The sequence below is a fragment of the Neomonachus schauinslandi genome, chromosome 8 (genome assembly GCF_002201575.2).
Source record: "Neomonachus schauinslandi chromosome 8, ASM220157v2, whole genome shotgun sequence".
NCBI classification, from domain to species: domain Eukaryota; kingdom Metazoa; phylum Chordata; class Mammalia; order Carnivora; family Phocidae; genus Neomonachus; species Neomonachus schauinslandi.
This window is the reverse complement of record NC_058410.1, coordinates 13,131,730-13,156,541: the sequence shown is the minus strand read 5'-3', so window position 1 is coordinate 13,156,541 and position 24,812 is coordinate 13,131,730. Positions and strand designations below refer to the sequence as shown.

General features: G+C 37.9%; 1 protein-coding gene, 1 non-coding gene and 1 pseudogene across 2 annotated transcripts in view; 1 reads left to right on the top strand and 2 right to left on the bottom strand.

The window, feature by feature from the left end:
- Positions 1-24,812, top strand: part of OPRM1 (opioid receptor mu 1) — a 174,439-nt gene that overhangs the window by 118,026 nt on the left and 31,601 nt on the right. The gene's annotated exons all lie outside the window — the stretch shown is intronic.
- On the bottom strand, positions 8,029-8,130 carry LOC123325600. The gene has a single exon (XR_006540535.1). It is a non-coding gene; the product is annotated as a U6 spliceosomal RNA (small nuclear RNA).
- On the bottom strand, positions 17,711-17,831 carry LOC123325577 (annotated as a pseudogene).

Genomic DNA, 24,812 nt, shown 5'->3' with positions numbered 1-24,812 from the left:
AATTAGACTTTTTGGCTCAGACTGTGTACACATATCAAAAGTGAGTTTTTCTCAACATGAAAAGATGCTCAACATCATTAGTCATTAGATAAATAAAAATCAAAACCACAATGAGATACTACTTTGCACCAACCAGGATGGCTAAAGTAGTAAGTGTAGGCAAAGATATGGAGAAATTGGAACACTTATACATTGCTGGTAAGAATGTAAAATGGAGCTGTTAAAAATATCAGAAATTATCTTCCTCCCCCATACACATTCTTTTCCCTGACTTAAATTGGGGGCATTAATCATGAGAATGTGTGTGTGTGTCTATGTGTGTGTGTAGTGTGGGGTGTATGTAGTATGAGGTATGTGTGTGTGGTATGTGTTGTGTGTGGTGTGGTGTGTGTGCATGTGGTATGCATGTGTGGTGTGTGCGGTATATATGTGTGGTGTGTGTGGTATGTATGTGTGGTGTGTGTGTATGCATGTGTGTGTGTGTTTGTGTGTGTGTTGCATGTGTAACTTGATCTTCCAGTCCCCCAAGAAATAGTGGAACTTTGAAATTAACACAGAGGTAAAGTGGACCTGTTGGGATTACTGAACGTTAATGCAGAATTCACCTAAAATATGACCAAATAATGTTCAAAAAACACTTTCTACTTGAATTCATTTAGAAACTGGAGATAATGGGAAGGAGCAAGTATGCTCAGATAAGGTTAAAGCTGTTAGGGAAATGGAGGGAAATCTGAAAGGAAAATGTTCTTGCTGTGTTCTTGCCTCTAGCCATCCATCCCTTCTCAGGGGAAACCTGAAACTGAAAAACTATACATACGTCTGACCTCTAATAACAGGATTCCAGAATTGCCCATAAACATAAGGACAATAAAATAATAAATGGTGATGTTAGGAGTCAAGAAAATATCCCTGTTGGTTTTTTTGTGTCATAATCTGAGAGATGTACAATATATCGCTAAATACTCAGGGGACATACCTGTGATCCAACCATGTCCATGACCCAACTAGGAGCTTTGTATTATTTTTACTGCTGTTAACGGCTGGTGCTTAGGTCTTCACAGGGCCATAAAATGAACATCCAATAACAATGAAAGCAGATGATAAACAGAATTCATAGGACAACAAAAGCACACAGCAAAATACAACTTACGCCTGACCCCAGAGCACAGATGAGAGTCTTCCCAAATCCTCCAGAGAGGGTAGTGCTGGTGTGTTAACCCCGTGCCTTTATGGGGCTTCTGCATAAAGTAATGTTTTAAAATCTCCTTTTCGTGTTTTTATGTAAATATTGTTCTACATTATAATATCATATTAGGAAGCACTAGGTTATTATCGTATTTTACCAGATTGTGGAAGGAGCAAGGAAAAAAAAGATTGCCAGTAAAGACCGCTGGTCTGTCTCGCGCTAGAAAGAGAAGCCAAGTTCATCATTTCCGCCTCCCTTGTGTTCTCCAGCAGAAGAAATGAATTCTGACAGTCAAGTGTTTCCAATGCAATTGCTAGCCTTCTTCTCAAGAGTCTCAGTCTTCTTGCATAAAATAACAGGACTTTCACTCCCTCCACCACATAACGCACTTTACAAACTACCTCAACTAGTTCCCAAGGCTTTGCCAAGGAAGATGAAAACTATTTTTATTTTATGGAGGAGAAAAAATGGAGATTCTTGAAAAACAGTAAGTGATCTTTCCAAAATGTAAATCAGTGATGGAATTAGGAATAGAAGTTCAATTCCATACCATGCAGGCCCATGCGTTTGTAGACCAGTCTTCTCAAACTTTAATAGGCAAACAATAACCCAGGGCTCCTATTAAAATGCAGAATCGGACTCAGCCAGTCTAGGATGGCTCTGAGCTTCTAAATTATTAACAAGCTCTTAGGAGATACTGGAACTGCTGGCCCATGGACCATGCTTCACATAGCAAGACTAGCCTGTCCGATTTGTCATGCAATACCAGCTGCAACTCACTGGAAGAGAAAGGGCCTGGAGTTACAATTAAAAAGTAGAGACTCATCCATAAAGCAGCACCTACTTTCTCTGTGACCCTTTACACCTGTTAGGCTAGCTCAGGATGTCTCAGGGGTCCAACTAGTAAACTTTCTTTAAACTTAGGTCAATGTAATGCAGAGACAGACTCAAGAAACAAATTGAATTTTTAATAGGATCTTTCTTGGTGACTTTAGCAAATGAGGCAAAACAACATTTTAACTAATGGTTAGAAGTTCACTCTTTTCCAAGATTATGCCAGATGAATGTGTTGCTCCCTTGCCATCCTCCCACGTAACCCACCCTATTGTCTGCCTCTGACAGGGCAGGCATGCTCCCGTAGGCCCAGAATTTGGCTGTCGAGAACACTGTATGCAGATTATCTCTTTAAATGCAGTATTTTCAACTTTGCCTCCCCCACTATCTTATTTTTGGTATTTCCTTGTGCTTTCTAGAATGTGGTTTTTATTTTCTATTTAGAACATAAGTGCCGAAGGAAATTCACAGGCCATATTTCATATCAGAATTTGAAAGGAACCCTGTTTGAGACTGAAAAAGTCTACATGATGTCCCAAGGAAGACTAGGTTAGCTCCCAAACATGAAATACTTGGGAAGGTTTACGTAGAAAACAGTATTCCCTGCTTTATACGGGACGTTCCAAGTGTTTGAGAAAGGAAAAGACCACGGAAGGCACTTATCACGAAAAGGTAACTACATAGCCATTTCGACATTATGTGTAGCTATTAAGACTTTGCAAATGTTATTTAATAGAACACCTGATGCCAAGAGATTCAAAAACTTTAACAGGCGTCCTCTAATTAGTGATTCTGACGACTCTCCAACATAGCAATTCTAAGCAACACTTAGAATGATACTGACAGACAAATTTGAATCATGTAACTAAGACAAATCTGGATAATTCATTTTAACAATAAGGATACTACTGATCAAGAACATTCCCATGGCAGAATTTTGAGAGACTGTCTGTTCTTGCTGCTGGTGGAGACAGCCATTAGGTATTGAGTTTTTAGGATGTAAAAGATACCATATTAACTACTGTACCAACATGACCTCATTATCTTTGAAACAACCCTATGAAAAAAGTGTCATTTGCCCTGATAGAAGGGAGAGACTGTTGGAACATTAAAAACTTTGACCAAACCTACAAGGAGACAGACATAGGTTATGACTCAAAACCCACAGCCTCAAACACTATGCTATACTCTAAATATATTTGATGAACTGTCTTTTGAATAAAGCCCAATGAAGAAAAACTTCAAATCAAGCAATAAATAGACAGTGATTGAGATGACAGCCACATGAACCAGACAGACCAAGGCTCAGAGCCCTGTTCCCACTCTTCTGTCTTCCAAGGGAAAAATCCCCACCCAGAGCCTCTGTTTCTGAAGTGGCCAGGTTTTACATGGCAAACTCTGTTCTCACAGGGCCGTAGGGCACCAGACCAGGAAATTCATAAGCTGGCCAGCAACCTAGGAGACAGGCTGGATAATCAGATTCTCTGCTTGGCATTTGTACTGGGCACCTGGCGATAATCTAGTTCCAATCAGGAGCAGAACCTGAGTCATGGTCATGGTAGGCTGGGCTCTGTGTAAAGCAAAGATAGAAGAGCTTAGAAATGGAGAATAGAATGTTCGAAGAATACTAGCTGGGAAAGAGGGGATTAAAACCAAAAAAAAAAAAAAAAAAAAAAAAAAAAAAAGGGGAAAAAAAAATTTTTTAAAAAAAAAAATTGGGAAAAAGGGGAATAAAAAAAAAAAAAAAAAAAAAAAAAAAAAAAAGATGGCCGGTAAAATAAATTCTATTCGAAATCAGATTGAGCAAGACAAAGCATCCAAGTACAAAGCCAGTACTTGTACTCTTTTAAGTCTGAGAGAGAGTAGTTTCATTTTGATTTCCCTCATTTTTTTGTATTAGATTTACCTTCTCCACCAGAATCATATACCTTTCTTCTCCTGGGTATTTGATGTTTCTATTAAGGAAGCCGACTCAATACTCTTCTACCATATTATTGCTTTTATTAATAAGAACAAACCTAGTCTATTGGGCAATCTTTAATGTTGTTCTTTTTTATTATTATTGTATCTTATGGCAGTGATTTTTAGAAATAATCTTAGGTTGAGTCTGTGGTCCAAGTATCTGATAAGCAGCTCTACATTCTTAAAACAAATATTCCATTTGTTTTTAAAATGTATTAGTCCAATCATATGAGCACCTAGGATTAGGTGAAATATTTAACATAGACATAAAATTTCTGTATCTGCTCACATCCTAAGAAAACAAAAAACATTAGCAAATACACAAAAAAAGGCATTTCCTTAGATTTTTTTTTCCTTTTTAAAATATACTTGCAAGGTAGAGGTTGAGTGCGAATTTAAAAGGGGAAAAAAGCCAGAAAATTGCCTAAATTCAAGGATCCAAATCCAATGTACTGTAGATAAATATGTCAACCTTGGCTCCATAAACTGCTGAGTCCATCTACCATGTGGGTCCATGATGGAGACAAATGAGCACAAAATATAAAAATGGAAGATGCAGAAGGAGGGAAGGGATGCAGGGGGCAGTGAGGCAAGAGAAAGGAAGAAGTTAACCTATTTCACTAAGCAGAAAACAAAGGTTTGGAGCAGATAAATGCTCTTACCTTTTTAAGATGACACTCTCTTTTCCTTATCTCAATGATTATAGTCTGGTGTGATCTATAATTACTTGTAAAACATCCTTCGTTTTGCCTTATAGGAAATCCACAGTGTACATATTTAGAGTTATGTATTTAATTATGGCATTAAATCCCTACTAGCAAACCTTTTCCCAGGATATGATACCAATCCCTAAGAGTTGCGATTATATTTAGTAATACAAGAGACTGAATGTGCTGGAAAACTTGTAACTCATCCCTGATTCCTCTCTTTCCCTTGCACATCTGATCCATTCATTTACTCAATTCATCCATCAAATACTCTTTGAATGTTCACTGTGTGCTAAGGCAGTGTTTTTAGAGACTAGGGATAGACTAAATAGGCAAGAATCTTTTATAATGTTTATACGCTTACATTTTATGTGTATGATATATCCCAAATGTATATTTTTTCTGCCCCCTGACCCACTCCACTGCTATCAACTTAGTCCAAGCACCCATCATTTCACTGTTGACATATTTCAACAACTAGATACGTGGTCTACTACAGATTCCTAATACCCATTTTCCATATAGTGAAGTAATCTTTTTAAAACATAAGGCACACCATAACATTCCCCAGCTTCCAAGATCATCCCGTTGCACTTAGAACAAAATCCAAACACCTTACGGGACCCACTAGTTGCCACATAAGCCAGCTACTTACTACCCACTTCTCCAATCCCTCCTGAGCTTCCCCTGCCCACTCTATACTAGCCACACTGGATTTCTTTCTGTTTCCTGAACTGCAAAACTTATTCTAGTCCTAGAGCCCTTGCATCTTACTTTCTCTCTGGCTGGGACACTTTGCCAACTATTGTTTTCATGTGTAGGTTGCTTTGTGCCATTTGGCTCTCAGATCACCTTTTCCTGGGAGGTCCTCCCCAACCAGTCATCTAAATCAAGATCCTTCCTCCAACCCCCCATTATTATATACTCCTACCTTATTTCCTGTATAGAACTTACTCACTACCAGAAATCACCCTATTCTTATATTTACCTAATTGTCTCCCTACCCTGACATAATATATACACCAGATTGTAAATTCTATGCAAGAGGGCTGTTGCCTCTGTTATTATTCACTCACGTATCTCCAAATGCCAATTGTGCCAGGAAGATAGTAGATTCTCAATAAGTATTTGCTAAACATTCATTATTTGGTCAAAATATTCATTCTTTATCTCATTATTATCCCCTTCACCTATCCTTCTATCAAATAAGCACAATGAGCTAATTTTGGAATCAGAGTATTAAAAATTCAATAAGTAAATTATACTTATTAAATTCCAAGTATCTAGATAGGCCAAAAGTAAAAATATGTATTATTTAGCTAGTTAAGAAAAAAAAGAGGACACAATTTACTAACAACAGAAATGAAAAAGGGGGACATCACTATAGATCCCACTGGACACCAAAAGGATAATGAAGAAATATTATTTGATAACCTACCTGAAATGGACCATTTCCTTGAAAGACACAATCTGTCGTAACTAACATGAGAAGAAATAGATAATACGAACAGGTCTATCTCTATTTAAAAAGTTGAAACATTAATAACCTTCCAAAATAGAAAGCACTAGGACCAGATGGATTCATTGGTGAATTCTATCAAACATTTAAGGAAGAAATTATACCAATTATCTACAATTTCTTTCAGAAGACAGAAGCAGAGGAAACACTTCCTCACTCATTCTGTGAGGCCAGAATTGCTCTACTACCAAAACCAAATACATTACAAGAAAAGAAAACTATAGACCAACATGTCTCAATGAACATAGATATAAAAGTCCTCAACAAAATATTAGCAAATTGAATCCAACAATGTATAAAAAAATTATATACCACAAGCAAGTGGGATTTATCCCAGGCATGTGAGGCTGATTCAATATCCAAAAATTAATTAATGTAATCCATTACATCAACAGAGTAAAGAAGGAAAAAAAAATCACATGATCCTATCAATAGATACAGAAAAAGCACTTGAAAAATCTATGACCCATTTATGATAAAAACTCTCAGTAAACAGGAATAGGAGAGAACCTTCTCAATTTGATGCAAAAGATCTACAAATCCTACAGCCAACTTCATAAATGGTGAGAAACTTGAAGCTTTCCCACTAAGATCGGTAACAAGGCAAGGAGGTCCTCTCACCACTCCTTTTCAACACTGTACTGAAAATACTAGTTAATGCAACAAAAAAAGGAAAAAGAAGGTATACAGATTGGGAAGGAAGAAATAAAACTGCCTTTGTTTGCAGATTACATTATATGACATTCTGAAAAGGCAAAACTATGAAGATAGTAAAAAGGTCAGTGACTGCCAATGGGGTAAGGGGGAGGGCGGGCTGAATAGGCGGGGTACAGAGGATTTTTATGGCAGTAAAAATACTCAGTATGATACCATAATGATGGATACATGTCATTATGCATTTGTTCAAACCCACAGAATACACAACCAAGAGGGAACCCTAATGTAAACTATGAACTTTGGCTGATAATGATGTGTCAGTGTAGGTTCATCAGTTGTAACAATATCCTACTCTGGTGGAGGGAATGTTGCTAATGGAGGAGACTATGAATGTATAGGGATGGAGACAGATGGGAAATCTCTGTACTTCATCTCAATTTTACTCAGAACCTAAAATTACTTCAAGAAAGACAAAAGTCTACTAAAAAAATTATTTTTCAATCTTCTGCTTACTATAGTTGTGTAGTTTGAGGAAGATAGAACCTTATTTGCTTTGGCTTTATTTAGGACAGCATAACATTGTAGGGAGAGAAATTAGAACTTAACAACAAAAGGATAGTGCAGGAATAGACCTCAAAGGCTTAAGACATTATCCTGATGAGAAGGGTCTCCCTGGAAAACTGACCTTCGAATTGTCCTTTCTAGCTACAAATTCAGACATGTGCTGGTATCTTCACAGTTCCTTGCTCTTGATGAATAGAGAAACAACTCCAGAATAGTCAAAAAGGGCCAGGAATATAATTATAAAGACAAAAAAAATGAATCTGAGACCATGAGGATAGAAGCATTTCAAAAAACTACACAGGAATCTTCCCAGAACAAATGGTGTAAACTGTAGAAGTCTGTTCTCGAGAAGACTTGTAGATCACAAGGGGAAGTCACCTTCAGTTTTGTGTAACCACACTGCTAAGAGAGATTGCTATAGCTGTTGTCAATGAAGAAACAATCTTTTTCTATAAAGATCATGGTTCCTTAAATTATGTCATTGACCTTTTGTCACTGACCTTTTGTGAATCCCATGCAGACAGCTGAAAACATATTCACTTTGAAATATTTTTAAATATTGTGTGTGTGTTTAAGTTTTTATTTTAATTCCAGTTAACAAAAATATGGAACGCTTCATGAATTTGTGTGTTATCCCTGTGCAGAGACCATGCTAATCTCTGTATCGTTTCAATTTTCAGCATGTGCTGCTGAAGTGAGCATTCATTTTGAAATTTAAAAGCATTCTTCTAAAACTAGGTTTGGTTACAGAAGAAATTAAAAGTTAAATTACTCTTAAACCTTACTGTTTGCAAATGGCCAGCAGTGAAAGTATTACATAACACAAACTGCAAGTTCTAGTCAAAGAGGTATGCAGAACCTGCACATATTTACTAGGAAAAAGATATGAAAGTGAATCAACTAGGCAATTAATTTAAGGAGCTAGCAAAGGTCCAACAAAATAATTCTAAATAAAATGAAAGAATTCATTAAGATAAAGCAGAATTTTATTAACTGGATAATAAAAATAATGTGCAACCAATAATGCCAAAGACTATTTTTTAGAGTAAAAGAGCAAATAAACTTCAGGCAAATTCTGATCACACAAGTAAGAAAGAGAAATTAATCATAAATATTAGAGAGGACAAGCTAAAATGGCCATTACATAAAGCTAGGATAGCTTATCTAGAAACAAAACAAATTCCAACTATAAGGTAGGGTGACTAGTACAAGACAAATGTGGAAAAAAAAGCCTTCTATTTTCACATCAGCAATAATAATCATAAAATATAATGGAATTAAAAGATTCCATTCACAAATGCAAGAAAAATTATAAAAGGTGTAAGAACAAACTTAATAAGATATATGCTACACTTATAAGAAGAAAAATGTACTTAAAATCATAAAATGAGAACTGAAGGAGAAATATACCATGTTCATAGATGAAATGACTCAATGCTTTAAAGATAGCAGTTCTCACCAAATTAATCTAGACAAATTCAAGAAAATTTTAATCAAAATCCAAATGTGATTTTTAAAATTAAACTTGAAAATCAAATCCAAAAATTTACCTGAAGATAGTGCCAAAGAGAGTAATGTTCTACTGCATAATAAAGCATGCTATAAACGCAGAATCTAACTACTGTACTGACAAAATAGATGATAAAACGTCAATGAAAGACTACAGAGATTGCAGAAATAAGCCTATATATATGAATTTTGATACTGTAAATGTGGCAATACAAGTCACTGGGGAAAGAATCTCTTTAATCACATCAGGTAATGAATATTCACTAAAAAATAACTTAGATGCTTATAGTCATAAATAAAATGGACTAGTTACATTGCACAAATTTGCAGGTAACCTAATCAGTATTATTTCATGACATCTTCTAGGGATCGTTAGCCACTGGGTATGGAGCAGATAAAGAAGGTAGTGGATCATCTATGCTTGAGAGCAATGACACTGAGGTCAACAATTATAGATTCAGGATTTTTCCAATAGTAAATATTTACTTCTATTTTGAGATCCCTTCTCAAATTATAGTTCAAAAAATAGGATCACTGGGAAACTTTCTAGGGACTAAATTAAGTAACAGAGGTACAAAGACTAAGATCCTCACCTTGATAGGCATGCTATGGAAGCCCTCCAGTCTCTCTTTTGCTTCCTCTATCCACCGCCACCCCAGCTACCACAAAAGTTTCCTAACTCTTCTGATTTCCTTTGTCCCCTTATATGCTTCTACCCCATATTCTAGAGCAACATAATTTTTCTAAAATACAGCATATCTCAGGTATTTGTCCAGCCTGACTCTTGCTGGCTTTTCATGACTTTAAAACAAATTATGATCAATAATTAAAAAAAAAAGTATATCATCAATTATATGAGTACCCTGATTAAAAATCGTCATCCATTATCTACTGAAATAAACTAACAACTAACCCAGCATTCAACATTACTCAAATTTCTTTTCCATCCCTCCTTTCCACAGCTCCCCTCTCTGTGTGCAGATCCTCCCACTTGGATCACAGATTACTTAGATGTGATCTTCCATATTTTGAGTTCCTGCTCGCCTTTAAATACCTCAAGTACCTTCTATCTTTCTGTAGCACTTACTTTACTCTGCTTGCTTTTGTTAAATGAGTCTTATTCCTCCCACTCTCCCCATTAAGATCTTAAAAATTTTTTTTTTAAAGATTTTATTTATTTATTTGAGAGAGAGAGAGCACATGAGAGGGGGGAGGGTCAGAGGGAGAAGCAGAATCCCTGCTGAGCAGGGAGCCCGATGTGGGACTCGATCCCAGGACCTTGGGATCATGACCTGAGCCGAAGGCAGCCGCTTAACCGACTGAGCCACCCAGGCACCCCGAGAAGAAATGTCTAAAAGGCTATTTAAATTCAGTATAAAATTCTAGCAACCACAATTTTAACTGCATAACTGCAAAACATTTCTCTCATTGTTGAAATAGAAAGAAGGCTGTAACGCATGTTGCCTACTTGTTTCAAGACTCAGTTATTAACCTCTAAGAATGTTTTCTAGGAGAAAAGCCTCTTTCTCTAGCAAATGCATCCTGAGACTGGGACTTAACCTAAAATCCTAACTCCTGTCTTGGACCATGTCGACACTTCAATCCCTGTCATAAAAACACCCTGAACAATATTTCAGACACAGGAATATCAGAGCTTTTCTTTTTTTAATTGGCAGCTAAAAAATAATTTTTAGCAGTCACAGAAATGAAAAGCTACCTTGTTCTCCAATACACAAACATACACATGTAAAAAAAATGCATAATATGCAGTCTGATTACTCAACAGCAAATCCTTGCAAACACAAGAAAAGACCTGGTTGCTGTTTCCATAGCAATGACTTTATGTGGTTTAACTCTTCTGGGAATTTAACCAAATCCCCAGCAGCAGGAGAAAATCATCAGCAAAAATTTTGTAACATATGGCAACTGCCAACACATCAGTGAGGGAAAAATACTTTTATTTTCTCTTCCTTCTTTTCCACTGAGAGGAATACCTTCATGTCAAACTGTTGAAAGAAGCATAGAGATTTTGTTGGTCACCCTGCACTTAACTCAAAATTTTAAAATACTAGGTTTCTTCTTCCTTAGATTGAAAGAGACGTTGGTCCCCAGCTCTGTAGCTCATGCATCCACAGAATGACATGTGGACATGGACAAGAGGTACATACATATTCCCATGACTCGCAGCTTATTCATCCTAAAGAAAAACTCCATCTGCAGGGTCATCTCTCGGGAAAGAATGCAAATGGAATTTTATTCTCTGTTTTGCTTTTAAAGCCGTCCTCATCCTGGGGTAGTGTATGTGTGCGCTTGCACATGACACTTTTTAGTTCTACTTATGGCCCAATGATTAAAGTAAGAGGTTTTTACGGGAAAATTATAGATGTGGTACTTTCCATGATTTTCTTTAGTTCAAGCAGCCATGTATCTGGAAGGCTCTTCCAAGTATCAAGATAGAGGTGGTCCAGCTCAAGATACTTAAGTGCTCTCTTCAGTATGTCTTTGTAAGAAAAAGACTGTGGGGCACCTAGGTGGCTCAGTAGGTTGAGCGTCTGCCACTTTGGTTTTGGTTCAGGTCATGATCTCAGAGTGGTGAGATGGAGCCCTGCATCAAGCCCCAGGTCGCGCTCCACGCTCAGCACCAAGTCCTCCCTCTCCCTCTGCGTCTGCCCCTCCCCCTCCCCCTGCTCGTGCTCTCTCTCTGTTTCTGTCTCTCTCTCTTTCACTCTAAAATAAAATAAATTAATTAATTAAATATTTTTAAAGAATAAAGATTGTGATCAATATGCAATATGCAATTAATACTCAATGAAAACGATTGTCTCAGAATGAAGAAACACCTCCAGTGACAAGGAATGCATTATTTTCCAAGAAACCCATTCAATTTTGAACCATTTTCAATGTTAAAAGAAGTTTCTTATGCTGAATCTAAAACTACCTCCTTTTTGCTTGCACTTCTAGCTTTACCATCTGCATTAGTTTTGTACTTCCAAGGAGACAGAGATTACGCCCAACAGTTCTTCTATGTGACAGCACCTCTCAAACCTGAGGCCAGCTCACGTCTCCTGTTTTCCACCCATCAGAGTCCCCCTGTGGCCCCCTGTATTCCTCACTGATGCTGTTCCCACTCTCCTCCCTATTCCACCTCCTTCACCTCTAGACATAGGTTATTTCACCAATGACATTTTTCACTCCACTCTTTTAAATGTAAAGTAGAGGTATTAAACAAAAATGCCATCAGTTGCCAGGCAGGTAACTCAACTGTGTGAAGCATCTTCAGGTAAGGCCACAAGGAGTGGTGACGATCGTGGTGACTTAGAGAATGAGTTCCCAGCCTGAGCACTCAAATTTGCATAGTTCAAAATACTGTATACACACACACAACTGGGACTACAGTCGTGATCCTTGACTTAAATTACCCTGATACCAAATATTAAATTAATAAGGTATATCTGAAAATTTGAGGACTTAAATAAACTTTCCGATTAGGCTAGGGGAGAGGGGACAGAAGTCGTCTGTGTCCTCGGGCCACTCTGGCAAGGTATCGTGAGAATTTCACCCATCAACTTTCTTTCAAAAGTACACTGAAAAAATACAAACCAAACTCAGCATTCTCTTGTTGCTCAGTATCTTATATCAGGTAAGCTTGTTTTTACAGCTGAGTAAATAAGGTACAGACCATCCAAAAAGACACATCATGACTGAAAACTAATAATAAAAAAAAAGTTGGTCTGAACAAAAGATAAAGACCAATTATCACAGAGTATTAAGAAAGTTCACATTATTAGTTTCTATACTCCATTAACTGTTTCCTTTGCTAAGATTTAAAATATTTTGTTGTTGTTGTTTTCAAAAGCATACACTGCTTCCTTTGTGTTTAAAAGTTCTAGTGCTGCCTTCCAAAGTGCATGCAAATTGTCTGTCTACCCCGTTAACCACAGACACCTTCAGGAGCCAACTAACGAGGAGCCAGACGTTTTCTGTGGTTGTGGCCCAGGGAAGGTGGTTGCTCTCCGTTTGTTTGGAAACGCAAGATATCAATCTACAAAACCTTGATCTAATCACCACACGCTCCAGGACATAGGATGGGACCAAAAAGGAGTCAAGCTTTTCCTCAGAACTGTGGAAAATTACATGTCTCATCACTATAAGCATGTGGCCAGTGACACTTACATGGGTAATTAATGGTCTTGAAGCTGGAGTCTTCCACATACAAACTCCCCTACCGAAGCAGCCCTTGGGCTTAGCCCCACCTGATTGTTTAATTATTGAATCATCATCCATGCCTTTCAACATTCTCTTAACAAATTAAGAGTTCTATATCCATGAACAAATATTCATTCTCTAGAAAAGAGTAAATAACTTTTTGGTTTACCTCTGTCTGCCATCTTTGATCCAGTGGGCTTGTCTGGGACAATAAGATGGTCCAGGTTGCTATTCAGTGAAGAAGTGTCATCACTAGACAGAGAGTTCAAAAATCCACTTTCTGATGTGGCAAAGCTGTTGTTCAGAGCCCTGCAACTGTTTGCCTCTGAGGGTGCAGGTGAGTGAACATGCACAGCAAATGTCATAGACTGTCCCTCATCGTCAGCAGCGGCGGAACTATTCACCATGTCAATCCAGGACTGTCTCTCTCGAGATAAGGAGGCCAAACTGCTGTGTGTCTTTATTGTACTTTCCGAGGAAGAGGAAGAACAGGATTTGGGTGAAGAGAGAGATGCCTGCTGTGCAGCCTGTTTCACAAATAAAACCAAAAAAAGAATAAAATAAATCATGATTAAACTGGCATTCTCTACTTTCCATTTTCCATGAAGGTACACCAATGTTTCAGAAATTATTAGTAACAAATCATTTTTAAAACCATTCACAAGTTTTGGGTTCATTTTTTTTCATTTGTTTTACCAACTGTAATTCAGAATAAAAGCGTTTTGTTCTTGTATTTAACCCTTTTTTTCCAAACAGCTGAAGACACCATATTTAACTTTGTATCTCAGTGATGAGGGAATAGCTGCCTTGGCCCTTGCGTAAGACCTTAATTCTCACACTTCACGTGAGGATTATTAGTACAATCCCTTTTTATTCTGCTTGAGTTAAATTTGCTATAAGGGGAAAGAAATAATTCTTAAGCTTCCTCATTATTTAATTTGAAGATTCTTTAACAGATCACAGGAAAGTTCATTATAAAACTGTTACGAAGACTTGATAAAATACACTGAGAGAGGATTGGCCTGTTTGTATTCCGTATTTCCATTAGTTGCCACAAGAGATGCAGTTAAGATTATATTTAAATTTAAATTCCATTCTACTTCTTATGGATCTACGTCCCCATGTTTAACTGACATGCTGGGGACTCAGTTGTGTGCTGTAATGTCTTATTAAAGAAGATACTAAAGAAACCTAGTCTAAAGAATCAGAAGAAAAATGTATGATATTTATATTCACATGACAAGAACTATGATGCCATTGTCCAAAACCAATTTGTATAACTTTAAATTCTCTGTTTTAGGATCTGAAAGATCTCCATAACATGATTTTACCCTATTCTTCAATGCTCCCTAGAAATGTAAAATGCCCCTTTGGGGGATTCTTTGAAATACTAAAGGATACTTTGAGCAAAAAAAGAGATTGTAATTGATTATTGAATTCTCACTGATTGAGCAAAAACTCTTGAGAAAGGTAATTAAGAGAAAGAAAACAAAAGCTGAAGCCACACGGGAAGCAAAATATTAACTGAATGGAGACTACAGATGTGCACAAAGTACATATATTTAAGTTCTCCAATATCATTTACATATTCCTTAGCACACACCTACCAATAGCTCATAACTACATAGGTGAAATCATGTTAGCTCATTAGCTCTTTAATAACTTAAAACCTTTATAAACTTTGGGCGCCTGGGTGGCTCAGATGGTTAAGCGTCTGCCTTCGGCTCAGGTCACGATCCCAGGGTCCTGGGATCGAGCCCCGCATCGGGCTCCCTGCTCAGCGGGGAGCCTGCTTCTTTCTCCCTCTCCCTCTACTGTTCCCCCTGCTTGTGCTCTCTCGCTCTCTCTATCAAATAAATAAATAAAATCTTTAAAAAAAATAATAAATAAAACCTTTAATAAACTTTGACCAAAAAAGAATCCATTTGCAAGCTCTTAATTCATTAAAGAGAAACCAAAAATTGCACCCAGACTATGAGAAGTAGGTTGATGATACAGGATCTTCTGAAAGCTGTTCCTAACATACAATGCAAGAGTGAATAAGAGTTCTTGGCAAAATGTTCATCTCCCCATGGACAAAACATCAGTGCAACATCACCAATCACCCTCTCTCAGAGAGGACTTCATTTATTCCAAGATTTTATCCTTGTTTCATTTTGATGGTAAAATATATTCCTTTTTTTGGAAAATGGTGATAGATGTTAGTTTTTGTCTTTTTAAAGTATTTTTTAATGTCCTACATAGCAAAATAAAAATTTGGCAACTATATGTTGTTCCTTCATTTTTAATTTTATTTGTCAATAAAATCCAAAAATCTAGACAACAGAGACAACAGTGCTCTCTGGGTCACCTTATATCTCCAATGGCAGATGAGACAGAAAAGGCATTTTATGGTTCAGGTTCATCAATTTCAAGCATTCAAAACTCCAAAGAAGTGGTAGTAAGGAAATTGTTAGTGGGAAGAAGCCAAAGAGCAAACTAGGATTTTCTCCCAAAAACCTCAGAATCATTGCAACTAACTCAGAATGGTTGATTTTGTTTCCATCCAGTATGTTCCCAAGAATTTTGCAGGTTCTAAACTCTGAGTTCTGATGGAAAAAGCCAGTATTTACCCAATGTATGCTCAATTTGCTGAATACTAGACATGCATTGTCAAATAATCAGAAAATCCATTTTTTAGGAACATGACATTAAGATATCCAGTTAAGGATATCTGGCTTAGACTGAGACAGCTGGGTGGCTCAGTCGGTTAAGCGTCTGCCTTCAGCTCAGGTCATGATCCTGGGGCCCTGGGATTAAGCCCCGCATCGAGCTCCCTGCTCAGTGGGGAGCTTGCTTTTCTCTCTCCTGCTCCCCCTGCTTGTGCTCTCTCTCTCCCTCTCTCTCTCTCTGAAATAAAAATCTTTAAAAAAAAATAAAATAAAATAAAATATCCAGTTAAGATACTAGCTCATCACATACACCTTATTAACAGTATATTTGTACAGACATGAAAACTTTCCATTCAGGAATGTGTCAATGGCTTACAAATCAGTTGCCTTAAATCATTCAGATCATTTAACAACTAAGAGATTAAGGATCTGTAATTCACTAAATAAAACCTTAGTTATCCAGAGGAGATAACGCACAGCCCCCAAGCTGTCCAAATAAATGCTAAGACTTATTTACCAGTCATCAGAATGATCTACGAAATAAATATCAACAAAAATACCGTTCAGACGTAGTCCTGACACGTTCCCCCATTGTTAGCTATTTTAGTAAAACTTGGCTTTGGTGGGGCCAGATTCCTTTTCCGAAAAGAGACCAAGTACAAGGTTTTCCTGTTGCTCCTGTTGATATTTCTGTAATTTGATTAGCAGAATGGGCTATTTGAGCAAAAGCCTGTCCACATAGCTGCTGCAGCACTTCTCCCATAAGCCTTTTTGGACCTCAAAACTCTGCTTAATGGGCCAAGGAAAGACATTTTCATTGAGCATCAGAAATTTCTGTGAAGTATATTCCCTTTGGAGGTACCACTCAAACACAACTCAAATGTTTTCAATCCATCATCTCTACTCTTGTGCTGTGTAACATTTAGAAATTTGATTTTTAAATGGAAAAAGAGTGAGCAAGAAAAAACAAGGAAGAACTAGAGAGACGGAAAGAGAAAATGAGAAAAAAGATGATGTGTATCAGGCCAGAGGGAGCTTCTATTAGAAGAGAGATTAGCAAAACAGGAATCAAAGTGATCTTGGAGTGCCATCTCAGAGGGCTGAATATGGAAACACTCTTTATAGATACTGTGGTGCTAAATCACAAGTCATTATTTCCACCACTGTGTAGCTACCAATAGCCACAGTCAGACAGAGAACATTTAGCTCAGTGCCTTCTATGAACCATCCATGTAATATACTCACAAAACGTCTCGCTGCAAATCTAATGAAGGTAGAAAGAAGTGACAGTCTCTCCTGGACTAACACAAGCCCATCCCTCAGTATCAGTTCAAGGACCGCCTCCTCCAGGAAGCCAGCAGTGGGCTCAAGGCCAGGTGGGTACCTCCGCGTGGTGTTCCCAGGCTTCCTTCTATCCTAGCAGGTGGAATATCACTTTATTTGTCAATTAATACTATAACTGCTGACAGACTTGTTCACTTTTTTTTTGGTGAGCCACTTGAGAACAGGCTGTTTTTAACTATTATTTTTGCCTGTCTATTTTTTTACATCTGTACCTGACATATAGTTGGTAATAAATTAATGCCAATACCAAATGGTCTAGAAGAAAAACAGCCCAGAGTAGTTCAGTCTTTTATGGAGGAACGCCCCAAAATTCTTTGTAGAATTGCTACAAATGATTTATCCCAACCCCAGGATCTAGGAGTGACTCTCACTGATTATAATGTAAATACTCCCACAAAATGTTCTCATGATCGCAACCAAAATTATTATTTTATCTATTAGAGGTTAATAATTGCATGGTGGTTCATTCATTTCAGAACATTTGGGTTTTAAAGATTTTACTTTTTAATGAGAAAATTTAAAGACATTTTAAAGATCTAAGTTTTAATGAAGAGACTATATGATTAAGTTAAAAAATCAATATTGCTTTTTCCCATTTTCTTCACGGATTTGGGTGTCATCCTTGTGCAGGGGCCATGCTAATCTTCTCTGTATCATTCCAATTTTCATATATGTGCTGCCAAAGTGAATACACTTTTTCCCATTTAATGTATATTTTTTTATTTGAATTCCAATTAATTAACATACAGTGTAACATTAGTTTCAGGTGTAGAATTTAGTGATTCAACACTTACATAAGATATTTGTATTTATCAAAGAAGCTTAGTTCAAATGATTAGCTCTAAAATCTTTTTCTTTGAATTGTTCAAAAACACAAATTTGACATAGGGAAAAACAGTTTAAGATAGCCACCAACATTCTGGAATTAGGAAGAAGTGAGTCAGCATATAAATGTTAAGCAACATTGGTCAAGGCATATTTTAAAAAAAAGAAAAAGAAAATACAGGAATAACTTAAGACTAAACATAACAAAACCAAACGAGAAAAAAAAAAAAAAAAGGAACGTACCCATATGGCTTTTCTTCTCTTTTATTGACCACATTCAAACCAGTCAATTGCTGCTAAACCCTAGGAAGTAATGTCTATATTTCTACCATATGCTAGTAGATGCATTCCTCTAAAAACCCAGATACCTTGTAGAGCACACACCCCCATCTGACCCGGCCTTCTGCATGACCCTGGGCAATGAGGTGGCAGAGGACCTGCTCCTCCCTCCAATCCCTTGTATCCAAGTGACCTTGAAGAAGTCACTTTAGCTCTAAGTCCTATTCCTTTGACTTCTTCCTGCCACAATTACCCATCCCCTCCCTACCCTAGTCCATCTTCCAAACAATAACTACAGGTCTTCTTCCTTTTTTAAGATTTTATTTATTTATTTGAGAGAGAGAGAGAGAGGGAGCGGGGGCAAGCACGAGCAAGGGGGAGGGGCAAAGAGAGAGGGAGAAGCAGATTCCCCTCTGAGCAGGGAGCCCAATGTGGGACTCGATCTCAGGACCCTGGGATCATGACCTGAGCCGAAGGCAGACGCTTAGCTGACTGAGCCACCCAGGCGCCCCTAGAGTATTTCCAAAACATAAAATAGATCACAATATTGCCCTGCTGAAAATCCTCTAATAACTGCCCATCACAAGTAGAAAAATAGCCACAGTCCTCATTATAGCTGAGAAGGCCTACGTGGACCCCTATCTGCCCCGCCAGCTACATCTCCCTCCACCTCCCCCTCCCTCTCCTTTCCAGTCACAGCGGCCTTCTTTCCATCCCTTGAGCACAGGTTCTTTCTGCCAGAAACGTTCTCTCTGTGGATTTCTGGGTGGCGCTTCCTTCTCGCCATTTTGGTGTCAATTCAAGCAAGTATCAGCAGCCTCTTCCCTGACCGTCACAAAGAATATCCTCCCCACCCTCAACCGCAGTCACTCCCTAGCACATTACCCCTGTTTATCTTCTTCACAGCATTTATCAGCACTTGAGACTATTTGTTTGAATTACAAATTTATTGTGCCTCTTCCTCAACTTAGAACTTAGCCTGCTCTGGGGAAAAGATACTATCTATTTCAATTCAGCATTCTCTTATCTGCAACAGGACCTGGCACATGGTTGATACACAAAAAAAGTATTAGCTGTCTGCCTGACTGACTCATATTTATCAAGAGGAGCAAATGGGATAACATGAAAGTATATTCTTAGCAAAAGGTGAAGTTAAGCTTGCAAAGGATATTTGTGATAGTTATATTTATTTCTCTTTGACTTCCTCGTTTGTAAAATGCAGAACTTTTGTCAAAGTAAAATGAAATCATCTTCCTCAAAGCCACGTGAAAGTACTAGACAAATGTAAAGTAGTTATGTTCTAATTTACATGGGGAAATAACATTGGAGCAAGTAATCAGCAGAAAACGTGGATGAAGTTACAATTACCCACTTGCCCATTTACCAGCCCATTAAATAAAGATTTATTTCATTTCAAATTGTAGTAGACACAGTCATAAATGTTGTGGGTAAGAAAAAAGATATTGGACACTGCCTCTGACTTTACGAATTTAATAATTAGAGGGGCGCCTGGGTGGCCGACTGTTGGTTTCAGCTCAGGTCGTGATCTCAGGGTCCTGGGATCGAGGCCCGCATCGGGCTCCACACTCAGAGGGCAATCTGTTTGAGATTCTCTCTCTCCCTCTCCCTCCGCCTCTCTCCTTGCTTGCATGTATGCTCTCTCTCCAAAATAAATAAATAAATCTTAAAAAAAAAAAAAAAAGAATTGAATAACCAGAGAAATAAGCCAGAAACACAAAATCTGTAATTCAAGGCAAATGATAATATGAAAAATGTTCCCCCCATCCCACCCCACAAAAATAGGAACATAAAGAGTTCAGAAGAGGGCAGGATTATCCTGATTTAGAGGACCAGGGAAGCTTTAGTGAGGGAAGTCACATTTAACCCGGAGATGGCGGAACTAGGGTGGGAGCACGCGGCTCCCACCAGTGGAGAAACTTTATCAATGCAAGTGCAAGAGCAGAAAAGTCTGGCAAGCTTTGGGGAGACAGCAGGCAGTTTACTGGGCTGCTGAGAAAGGAGAAATCAGCAACAAGACCGTAATAACAGCTGGAAGTAAACCCAAGGGCCTTAAATACCACACCAACAAGTCGAGAAGTAACTTGATAAGCAACGAGGAGTCACTGGAAGGTTTTGTGCAGGTGAATCAATAGCATCAGAACTGAGCTTTGGGATGACAAATCTGAACGTGGTTTTTTAAGAGGAGAGAGATATTAGAGACAGAGAAAGAAAAATACCTGCTGTTTCTATGACTTGGGCAAGAGCGATTGTAGACCCCAACTGGGACAGCGGCAGTGGGAATGGGAATGGAAGGCATGAGGGGTTGGGGGCAGCCCCATGCCTTGTGATGGACTGCCTGAGGAGGAGTCTGAAATAAACTGCTGAAGCAAAGGACAAAGATGTAAATGCTAATTTTAGAAGTCTTGAAATCAGGCGCACCTGAGTGGCTCAGTCGGCTAAGCAGCCAACTCCTGATTTCGGCTCAGACTGTGATCTCAGGGCCGTGAGATCGAGCCCTGCATGGGGCTCCATGCTCAGCAGGGACTCTGCTCCTCCCCCCACTAGGGAACTCATTCTCCCTCTCTCTCTCTCTCAAAAAAATAAATCTTAAAAAAAAAAAAAGAAGAAGAAGTAGTCTTAAAATCAGTTAAATGTTCAACCATAGAGCTTGCGACAATTCCTGCAAGGATGAATTTTCTTTCTACCTTTACCTAGCTTGTATTTGTAGTGACTGATAATTTTTCATACAATTATCTCACTTGTGAGCATTTCTGTTATATGGTACACATATCAAAAGATCAAGTGACTTTAGTAAGCAGCTGTGTGAGAGTCGTCCTACCAAAATTAATTTGAATTTCTCAAACTGATTTTACCCCTTTCTGTGTTTCATTTTTTACTTCCTCCTCTGCCACTGGCCAAGGGACCATGGTCTACAGTGTTTATTTTTATTTACGGCTCCTTTGGTTGGCTTTAGACGATATTTTTCATCATTTAGATATAAAAGGAATTGTACTTTTAAAAAGCATCAAAATATGAGGACGAACACGTTAAGATAATGTACAGGAGCTGTCTGAAGCTGTAGTTTATAAGTACTTATCTTCTCAGTTTCTCTCCTATCTGATCCACACACTGGGTGGTCTACCTTCCAACCAAGTTCAAAAATCTGCCCATTCCATTTTTCAGTTTTGCTCTGACCTGCATCACCACCATCTCCCACACCAGATCACTGCAACCCTCCCTTTGATTTCTTTGCTTCTATCCTACCCCCCTCCCACCTCCAAGGGTCTCTCCCACACAGTAGCCTGAGGGGTCCTTTTAAGAGGGAAACTGATCACATCACTCCTCTGCTCAAAACTCCCAAAGGCTCCCTAAGTAACTCAAAATATCAAAGTCCTTGTGGGGCCCTGGGGCTCTACATGGTATGGCCACCACCACCCTCCAAGCTCATTTCCTGCTATTCCCATCTTAACTCACCCTGCTTCAGCCACACTGATCTCCTTGCACTGCTACCTACCTATACACCAAGGAGATCTTGTCTCTAACTGTTCCCTTTGCTTAGAAAACTCCTTCCCAAACATCCACCTGACTGTCTCTCACACCACTTTTCAAAAGCTTTGCTCAGACCTCTCACTCAGGCCTCTCTTGGCTACTCTGTTCATAGCCCCAGTCCCACCCCCAGCACCCCATCTCCCCATATTCACCGTATTCTATTTCTACTACGTAGCAGATAATTTACTTAGTATGTTGATTATTTATTATATTACAGAGACTATATTATATTATATATTATAATTATAATTATATATTATAATATATACTTATATAAATATAATTACATATTATATTATAGAGACTATATTATAGTCTCTCTCAACTAAAAGTTTGACTCCATGAAGAAATAAATCATTGTCTTTATTTACTCATGTGTCCCAAATATTTAGAACAATGGCTCTCAACAAAATTAAATGAATGAATAAATATATAAACATAGATCGAGGTACCAGACAATGCTTGTTCATAATTAAACTTAGAGAACAAACATGTGTAACCAATTTTTAATGATGGTTAAGCTCTTATATCACTTTGGAACTTACTGAGTTTGAAAGGTGAATGAAGTCAGATCCTTTTTTTGCTCTTTTGTGGGTTTCAAGGAATCATGGATTTCAAGGAACCATAGACACTGATTTCTACAGAGAAACTTCCCAAGTGAAATCTACAGGGTCCCATCTATTTTAAGCCTTTTTAGTAAGCCTGAAAAAAGGTCCCCATTTCTAATTTCTCTGTGAATCAATGGATGTCCTTTCCACTCTCCAGCCTGTGAAGTCTTCTCAAGAAGAAGCAACATAAACAGAAACCTCTTGTTCCCTCAGGCAAGACCCTGAAGCGTTCTTTATTCTCTCATGGAAGGTGATGCCACCCACTAGAAGCAGAGGTCCAAACTGGTCTGCTGCTGAAGTCTTACAGTTTGCAGCCATTAGAATGACTGGACATTGAATTACATTTTTAATTCCAGACTCTAATTTTGGGGAGATAATTTTCTAGAATAGCATTGTTTTATATTTTTGAGTCATCATTCCAAAATGAATGTTCGTTACCCAAAAAAAATTTTTTAAAGGTTTTATTTATTTATTTGACAGAGAGAGACACAGTGAGAGAGGGAACACAAGCAGGGGCAGATGGAGAGGGAGAAGGCTCCCCCAAATATTTTTTTAAAGCAAGAACTTAGAGAAAAAATTTTTCACCTAGGCTTATATAGCTCAGTCATAGCTAGCCCATGCCAGGTTGAGCCAAAGCAATAAGTTGATTCATTCTCTGGATAAAAGTCACCATGAGTTCTTCAATTATCATCTGTTTCAATAAAAAGCTTAAATGTTATTTTAACCAAGTGCCTTGCATGTCTGTTTTTAAGAAACAAGAGGAAACAAAAACAAAATCTGCCGGACAATATGTGAGCAGGAGGAACATATTCTGTTTCTAAGGAAAATAAAACCTAACTGTTCAACATGTATCTATTTCCAATATATTTCTTCAGAAAAAAAAAAACAGTTAGCCTTAGTGGCCTTCCAGAAAAATGCTCAACTTAGAACTTTAAAAAAATAACATTTGATTAATGACTCAGAAATTTTTAAAGAATCCTCCTACTTCAGTGACCTAACTTACTGGTCTCATATGCATCCCTTTGTTTGTTTGTTTTGAAACAAGCATTCCATGAGCTTCTACTGCAACATCAGGAAACACTGTCATGGTATAATGCAATTGAGCCATGATCCCTCATCTAAAAAGACAATTTGGTTGCTGTTACTTTCAAGTAGAGTTCTAGATACCTGACAATGCTCTTAGTAACCTGTGATACTAGTTGCCCCTAGAAAACTAAAAATCACAGTATTTTAGAACTAAAATAAATCATCTAAGAGTCATGGCCGGGGGTCGGGGGAACAGTAGGAGAGAGAGAGAATTTCAGGAAGAGAAGGATGGAGGACTGACCAAATCACTGTGTGTCACAGGTTAAAATAGGAGAAACAGAAAAGAAGAAAAGACAGAGATAGACAGAGATGGAGACAGAGAGACAGAAACAGAGAGAGAGGGAAGAGAGACAGAGACAAAGAGAAACAGAAACAGAGAAACTAAACAAAAATATATGCTTCTCTATTAAACCAATGCATGTCTATTTGTCTTTTCTAAATTCAGAAACTGATTTTAAAAGAGAAGAAAGTCTACATTAAGGGCAAGTTATGAATATATTCAGATAGGATATATTGTAAGTCTAGTTCAAAAAACAGTCTAAATTTTACTATATTCAAAGTTTAATTTTATTTATATGTTGCTTAATTTAATAGACTAGTCCTATTGCATAGAGATTTTGATAAAAATACTCAGTCAACAAATATTTATTTCTGGTGTTGGTTGCTAGCCAAGTAAACTAGAAAAGGGACCACAATTCTCCACTGACAGGTGACAATAATAGAGGTCATCACTTAAATGCTATTTAATACCCTAAATCCAGAAACTGGCAAAACAGAAATAAAGGTGCAAACTTCATCACACAAATAGAAAATTCTGGCACAGGAGGTTCAGTAGGTGAAGGAGCTGCTGTAACCTATCAGAACCTCTCAGCACTTGGGTCCGTGGATGGACAAGGACTGTAGTGGGGTGGAAAGAACACGTACAATAGAGTGAGACACACTGGGTTCCCTTCTGAGGTGCCCCGTTCACTGCATGAGTAGCCAGCCCATTCTACCTCTGAACTTCAGTTTCCTAAATCATGAAATGAGGACAGCCATATCTACCTTCCCATGACCTAGCTATAGGAAACAATTTTTAAAATCAGAAACAAAGGCACTAACCACAACAGAAGTGATGGATGAATCTGCCACATTGAAACCAAGAACAACTGTCTACAAAAAGAAACCATGAAACCGTCTAAAAAAGTAAAAGCCATGAAACAGAAAAGGAAATGTGCCTCACTTTTACCTGACAAAGAGCTAACAGATAGAATAAAGAAACTTTATAAATACAAAATAATAATAGTAAGACAGCTAAAAATGTGCTAAAGACTTAACAGACATTAG